Source organism: Nannospalax galili, unplaced genomic scaffold, assembly GCF_000622305.1.
Source record: "Nannospalax galili isolate Female #2095 unplaced genomic scaffold, S.galili_v1.0 scaffold577, whole genome shotgun sequence".
In the NCBI taxonomy this organism is placed as follows: Eukaryota; Metazoa; Chordata; class Mammalia; order Rodentia; family Spalacidae; genus Nannospalax; species Nannospalax galili.
In genome coordinates, this window is record NW_008340387.1 from 1,415,555 (window position 1) to 1,423,709 (window position 8,155).

Sequence of the window (8,155 nt, forward strand, 5' to 3'; positions counted from 1 at the left end):
TGTGTGTGTCTTTTTGAGACAGGGTCTCCTTGTAGCCCCAACTGTCCTGGAACTCACTATGTAGACCCGGCTGGCCTCGAACTCACAAAGATCCGCATGTCTGTGCCTCCCAAGTGCTGGGATTAAAGGCGTGCACCACCACGCCTGGTGTGATGATGCAATTTGTGTGCCTTTAGTTGGCTCCTGTGACCATCCCTGTTTAGATCAGATTCTGTATTTGAAATGGCCGCACAAAATTCCTTATCAAGGAGCTGCTCTCAAAGAGAACCTGGGTTTAGTTCCCAGTACCCACATGGCAGCTAACAACTGTCCGTAATTCCCGTCCCAGGGGATCCTACACCCTGTTTTGGCCTCTGCAGACATTACACACATGAGTGCACTTACATACATACAGGCAAAACACTCATACACATGAAAAAATTCCTTATCAAAAATTTAAAATAAGCCAGGAATGGTGGCACACACCTTTAATCCCAGCACTCAGGAGGCAAGAGCCGGAAGATCTCCATAAGATCGAGGCCAGCCTGGTTGACAGTTCCAGGCCAGCTGGGACTATAGGGAGACCCTGTCTCAAAAAAACTAAAAAAGTTCTTTAAAATAATCGACCCTACAAATGACTGTCACCAGATTTTTACAACCATTTAAGCATTTACTGCAACGGAAATTTTTCTCAAGGACTCTAACAGTATTTCTTTTTTCGGTCATAAATTAATGAAATTGCTTGAAATGATGTAAGTGAACTTTGACTTCAATAGAACTTTATTAACTATTTCAAAATACTAATAGTCTGTATTTGAGAAAAGTTCGTTGGTAGAGCTATCTCTTCAGCCATCTCAGATACCAACCATTAAAAGAATATAATCACTAGGGACAGGTGCAAGTTCTCTGGAAACTTGGGTTTTATATCATTTGGAGGATTGGAGGCTCTTGAAGAAAAAGACTGCAGACCTGGGCATGGTGGTGTGTGCCTGTAATTCCAGTGCCCAGGAGTCTGAGACAGGAGGATTGTAAGTTAGAAGTCAACCTGGGCTTCATAGAAATACCTTGCTTCAAACATACACACACACACACACACACACACACACACACACACACACACGCACAAAATAAAAACAGAAAGGAGGGGATTTTGTGTTTTTAGAGAGAGAAGAGATGATTCTGCCTTTCTTACAACATAGTTGTTCAAATCTTTGGGAGTAATTTTTGGAAAGTTTCTTCTAGTTTCCCAACATGCTATGGGTCATGTTGTGTAAATGAAAGGGAAAGGAAGGAGAGAAGAAGGGAGGAAGGGTGAGAGGAAGGGCTATAAATTTACAGTATAAAATTAGTGTCACGAGGTATCTTTTTTCCTTCTTTTTTTTTCTTTTTTTTTTTTTTTTGCCTAAGTCTTCATCTGCCAGTGTCTTACATCTTTGCTGTGTGACCTGGCAGTTCTGGGCACTAAAGAGGCAGAGTGTATTTCTACCTTCTTGATGCTGGGTTTGGCCTTGTGACTTGCCTTGGCCAATAGAATTGGGCAGAAGTGACAGCACGTGTCTGGGTTTTGTCCCCCTGTACTTTGAGTCACTGTGAGGATAGTACCTGGTCAGCACACTGGTCCTTGCAGGACACCAAAGAACACAAGAGAAGAGTCATCTAGCTAGCCTGGCCCAGACAGCCTGGCTCCCAGCTAGTGCAGCCTGAAGGGAGGGATCTCCAGAGCTGTGCAAATACATAATTGTGGTTAGGGGTTAGGAGCCCCTGAATGCGGTGGCAACATGCTACACAGCAGTACTGTGTAATAGTCTAAATAGACTAAATCACAATGAAATAAAAATGTTTAGCCATTGACAAACATCTTGTCATCACAGAATCTAGAAAAGCACACTGTATTCTTATTAATTGCCTGACTGACTTGCCTTTGTGATTTCTTAATTTTAATTTTGTTTCTAGGGAGAAAAGTGATGGCTCTACCCTCTAGACAGTATAGGGTTTTTTAAACAAAAATTATTTATTTTTATTTTGTATGTATGAGTGTTTACGCTGTATGCATGTAAGCACCCCACATGTGTGTCTGGTGCCTAAGGGAATCAGAAGAGAGCATTGAATCCCTTGTAAATGGAGTTACAGGCAGTTATAAGCCACCACGTGGATGCTGGGAACCCAACCCCAGTCCTCTGCAAGAGTAACAAGTGCTCTTAACTACTGAGCCAGCTCTCCAGCCCCTACAGCATGTTGTTGGGTTTGTTTATTTGTTTGTTTGTTTGTTTGTTTGTTTCTCTTGGTAATTTCAGAAAGGCTGTTTCTAGCTTCACAGCACACTCTGGTCATGTTGTGAAAATGTTTAGTATTGATGTTGAACTTGGGAAAGCCTCTAAGTTTCTTCCAGGGTATTTTCAGTGTCCTTGCACAATGACTCATCCTAAATCCTCTTTTAGTTGCCATTCATTATCCAGTTTGCCGTCAACATCCTTTTGAAGTGGTGCATTGTAAATTTTTTGTTTTCTTAGTCAGTTCAGTAATTTGTGAAAATCAGCAAAATATTTAAATATTGCTTACCAGTGTGTCCATATGATCTGTCCTTTTTATTAAAATTGACAGAAGTTCTTCACAACTTTTTTTTGTACCCCTCCCTCTTTTTTAAAAAATGTGTCTGGTCTTTATTTTAAAATGTGTGTGTGCATGTGTGTGCACTGTGTTTGGCATATGTGGCAGCCAGAGAACCGCCTCGGGTGTCATTCTCAGGAACACCAGCCTCAGGCATCATCCTTGGGAACACCTCCTTTGAAACACGGCCTCTCATTGGCCTGGAGCTCATCAATTAGGCTAGACTAGCTGGTCAGCAAACCCCAGGGATCCTCCTGCCTTTACTTCCCCAGAACTGATATTACAAGTTTGGACCACTGTGCCCAGCATCTTTACATGGGGGCTGGGGATTGAACTCAGGTCCTCACACTTGCACAGCAAGCTCTTTCCAGACTGAACTATCTCCCCAACTTTCAAACAAATCCATTCTTAGCAAGTTTCTTCTTCCAGATTGAATGGAAATATTTTCAATACCCTTTTTTTCTATTTATTTTCCATTGATTCCTATTGGTTTCATTTGTACTCTATTGTTTTAAATATTTTATTTTATTTCTGGTCTTTTTTGAAACAGGGTCTCCCTGTAGTCCCAGCTAGCCTGGAATTCCCTATGTAGACCAGGCTGGTATTGAATCCACCTGCCTCTGCCTCCCAAATGCTGGGACTACAAGGCCTGTGCCACCACGCCCAACTCTGTTTTAACTATTTTATGTTGGTTACTTAACTCATAAACACAAAAATGACAAAAGTAGGGAAGTAAGGCCAATGAGATGACCCTGCAGTAAACGCCCTTGCCACCTGAACCTGATGGCCTGAGTTTGGTCTCCAGAACCCATGGTGGAAGGAGAGAACTGACTCCCCAAAATTGTCTTCTGAGCACTATATGCACTGTAACATGTGCATACTTGGGCAGCGATACACATACGCACATGCACATATACACACACTAACAACAATAAACTTTAAAAATAGGAAGGTATTCCATGACACGGGTGCACTCACATACATGCAGGCAATACACTCTTACACATAAAATAAAAATAATAAATTAAATATTTTAAATATTTTAAAAAATAGGAAGGTAACTTCATATATATTTCCAAATCAGAAATCTGTAAGCCAGGCATGGTGATGTACTTCCGTAATCCCAACATTTGGGGGATGTAGGCAGGAGGATCAAGAGTTCAAGGTCCATCCACAGTTATATAGCAAGTAAGTTTGAGACCACCCTGAGCTACAGTGAGACCCTATATCAAAAACAATAAGTAAACAAATAAGCTCCTCCAAATAAATCTATGATTTCTCAATTGTTTTATTGAAAGTCAAATGTCTTTTGGACTGGGGAGACGGTAAGTTAGTAAAGATTTTTTTTAATTACGAGATTAAAATAAAGATTAAAAATAAAACAAGATACAGAGCCTGAGAAAGTGTCTGAGGCTGATCTTTGACCTTCACATGCACACACACACTCCCATGCATGTGCACACACTCGAACACACATGCACATAAGAGTCAAATGTCATTCCTTCAGAGATGCCTGGGCCACTCAAAGCACAGTCTCTTCATCACTGTCCAGTTCTGACTTTTTTGTCATTTCTTTTATGAAAGTTGATCTTATGTTACATTATACAATGGCATGTTTTTTATCTATATCTTCCAGGACAAACCAAAGAATTTTCAGATCACTGTTAAGTCCTCAAGAACATTGACAGAGAAACATTTATCTAGTCTCCATTTGAAAACTCTTTTTCATAAAAAAGGAAATAGCCCATCCCCACATCCTCAACCCTTTTTGATATAACTCAGGTGATCTCTCCCCCAACCCAAAGTTTCCATTGAGTCTATAATTTTCTCACCTACGTTGACATCCTTAATATAGTATGATCTGACTTTATGTGTTATTTTTACTTCCCTTAGCTGATTAACCCCATCTGCAACCTCAGTCTTGACATGAAGACATCATATGCCCTACATGGAGCAGGCACGTCTAGACAGGAAGCCCAAGTCATATGTGCTGTGAGTGCATCCCCAGCACCACAGTACTCCCATGGTGCACTGCACTAAGTCATGGTCTCCTAACATAGTCCAGGCTGGCCTTGAGCTCCCAATCCTCCTGCTTCCACTTCTGAAGGGTGGCAACAGGTGTATTTTACCATACCCAGCCCTGACTTTTTTATTCTTGACACATATCATCAACATAGTGAACTAGTTACCTGTGTAAATGGCTACTCAATGTCCATCTTCTCCATCATACAGTAAACTCCATCTATTACAATAACAGCATGTAACCCATTGATAACTCTTCATATGAACTGGGTACTGCTCCTTAGAGGACCCCTGTAAGACCAATACTGCAGTTTTCCCTGTTTCATGATGAGGAAACAGGCCAAGTAACTTGCCCAGGGATGCACAGCTCTTGAGGGGATTTGAAGATGAACTCTCTTCTAGTCTTTGCTTCTTCACCTCCCTTACTCTAAAGTTGAGGGACCTGAGGCCAGCCTCCATCTTGCTAATGGCTGGGCCATTTACTGGATCCAGCCAGAAAGCCCAGGGTGGCCTGGTTGGGCAAGGACCCTGGGGTGAAGAGGAGCTGGGTAGAGAGAAACTCTTAGCCCTGTGCCCTCTCTGAGCAGTAGCCCCTGAAGAACCTCCCAGAGAAAGATGAGAAGTCACCCCTGAGCTGCACAGATTCCTCATGCTGAGAACTGGAGACTCTGGGCAAGGGGAAGAGAAGTTAGGCTTGGAGCTGCCTGTGTACCATGTGAGAACGGAGAGTCATTTCCTGTTCCTGCCAGCTCTGCCACCCTCTGCTGAGTGATGGAGCAGATCACTCTCTCTTCTCTGGGTCTCAGTATCATATGCATCACAGTTACTATTCCTCCTGCTCCAATGCCCTGATCAGAATTCTTGTCTACATGCTCAGTAGGGAGAATGCTTGTCTAGCAGGCATGAGGCCCTGGGTTCAATCCCCAGCACCACATCAACCCAGGTATGGTGGCATATGCCTATAACCCCAACACTAGGGAAAAAAGACAGGTGGATTGCTGCACATTCAAGACCATCCTGGGGTACATAGTGGGTTCTAAGCCAGCCTGGGCTACAGTGTGAGACCCTGTCTCAAAACAGCAACAACAGAAGAGTTAATAGAGAGAAATGTGCTGTTTGGGTCTGTGTATGATAATAATTAGGACTGGCATTAGCTGAGCACATAGTGTGCTCCAGGGACATTTCTGAGTGTTACACATATGCAGCTGTGAGCCACCAGAGTTGGGATATGCACCCAGGATTCGTGCTCACAGAGGCACCTTCCTTTTCTTTACTAGGTTCAGTATAAACCTGTGTATTGGACTGTGAGATCCAGGGTCACCAACCATGCTTTACCCAGGTTCCAGCAGAGGCCTGGCCTTGAGGGAGTTTCAACAAACTTATTTATTCATTCCCTCTCCCCTTCCCTCACTCCTTCATTCAGAAGTGTCTTTCTAGGGCCGAGGAGACAGCTAGCTCATTTAGCAAATGCTTGCCACACAAGTGTGAGGACCTGCTTTCAACCGCTAGACTCCACGTTTAAACAACAAAAAAACAAATACGGACATTGATCTGCTCTCTCAGATTTCTGAGCAGCCATGGCCACTTTTGTGAAGTTCAGTACCAAAGCCGATGCCCGCCATGAGCCTAAGCACATGGAAGTCTCCTCCAGGCCAAGTCAAGGAAGCCGTGAAGGCAGCCCTTGATGCTGGATTTCACCACATTGACTGTGAGTATGTGTATTATAACAAGAATGAGGTGGAGAAGCCATCCAAGAGAAGCTGTGAAGTGGGAGGTCCTTGTCATTGTTAGCAAGTTGTGGCCCCTGCTTTGAGAGGAAACTGCTGAAGAAAGCCTTCAGAAGACCCTCATGGATCTGAAACTGTACTATCTGGACCTCTTATTCTATCTCTTATCCTATTCACTGGCTACAGGGACTTCAGCCCAGGGGAAGGAGTTATTTCCCAAAGATGATAAAGACAATATTCCCACCAGTAAAATAACATTCTTGGATGCTTGGGAGGTTATGGAAGAACTGGTAGATGAGAGATTGGTGAAAGCCCTGAGTGTCTCCAACTTCAACCACTTTCGGAATGAAAGAATCTTAACAAGGACTAAAACATAAACCAGTGATCAATCAGGTTGAATGGCACCCATATCTAACCTAGGACAAACTGACCCAGCACTACCACTCCAAGGGCATCACCATCACAGCCTACAGCCCACAAGAAAACATCACCCCAAGTTCTGATTAGGTTCCGCATCCAGAGGAACATAGTGGTGTTCCCTAAGTCTGTGACACCCTCACACATACATGAAAACTTTTAGGTTTTTGACTTCCAGTTGGGTAACAAGGAGATGACCACCATTCTCAGGTTCGACAGAAACTGGAGGGCCTGTTTGCTGCCTGAGACCATCAGCATGGGAGAGAGTATCCTTACAGTGCGGAATATTGAAGCTGCATCGTCTGGTGAGATTACCAGGTGGATCCCCACCCCCACTGATGTGCAACTCACCCCTCCTGAGTCCTATTTTAGCCATGGCTGTGCCTGCCTTGATATGGGCCAAAATCTAGGTAATGCTGTATTTAAATCCTGTTGACCAACCAGGGATAGACTGTTTCCAGGGAAATGTAACTCCAAGAAGCAAACAGTTTAATTCACTGAACTGATCTGACCAAATATTTGTCAAACATCAGAAACTCTGATAATACTAAATAACAGTAATGAAGAAATTATTTTAAAAGCTGGGTTGGAGAGATGATTCAGAGGTTAAGATCACTGGCTTCTCTTGCAGAGGATCTGGGTTCAGTTCCCAGCACACACATGGCAGCTAACAACTGTCTGAAACTCCAGTTCCAGGGGATCCGATGCCCTCTTCTGACTTCTGTGGGCATTGCATGACAACGGTGCACTTACGCACATGCAGGCAATACACTCATACACATAAGACAATATCAGGCACTGTTCTAGGAGTTGACCACAAGCAATGAAGATGGTAGTGAAGACTCCTGTTTCCATGGCAACTACATGGAGCTTCATGTACTGTGAGCAAGGAAACAAACATACAAGCAAGAAAAATACCAGGCAGTGATTCATGCATAGAGTTCAGATAGGATTGGATGGTTAGGGTGGTTGCTTTTGGTAAGTGGTCAGGAGTGGCCCCTCTGCCAGTCACCTGAAAGTCAGGGGGATGTACCCTGGCAGAAGGAGTTGCTATGCAAAGACCCAAGATGCAAGCAAAGTAGGAACAGAAAGAATCTCCATGTGGAGAGTGCAGACAGGGGCCATATCATAGAGGCTTTCTGAGCAGTGGCACAATGGGGAAGCACAAGGGTTTCAAGGGGGAAATGGCCTGAACTAAGTAGGTTTGAAATTTTCAATCATTTTCTAGGGTAGTTTTATATTTATGGAAAAATTTAGTGGAAAGCACACACTTTCATAGTCTCACACACTCAAACTTTAACACATCCATGCTCTCACATTCACACACACACACACACACACACACACACACACACATCTCCCCTACTACCAACTCCTTGCATTGGTGTGGTACATCAGTTCTG

At 43.4% G+C, this 8,155-nt stretch overlaps 1 pseudogene; it reads left to right on the plus strand.

Moving 5' to 3' along the window:
* Positions 1 to 6,185: 6,185 nt before the first annotated feature.
* On the plus strand, positions 6,186 to 7,043 carry LOC103736013 (annotated as a pseudogene).
* Positions 7,044 to 8,155: the final 1,112 nt, after the last annotated feature.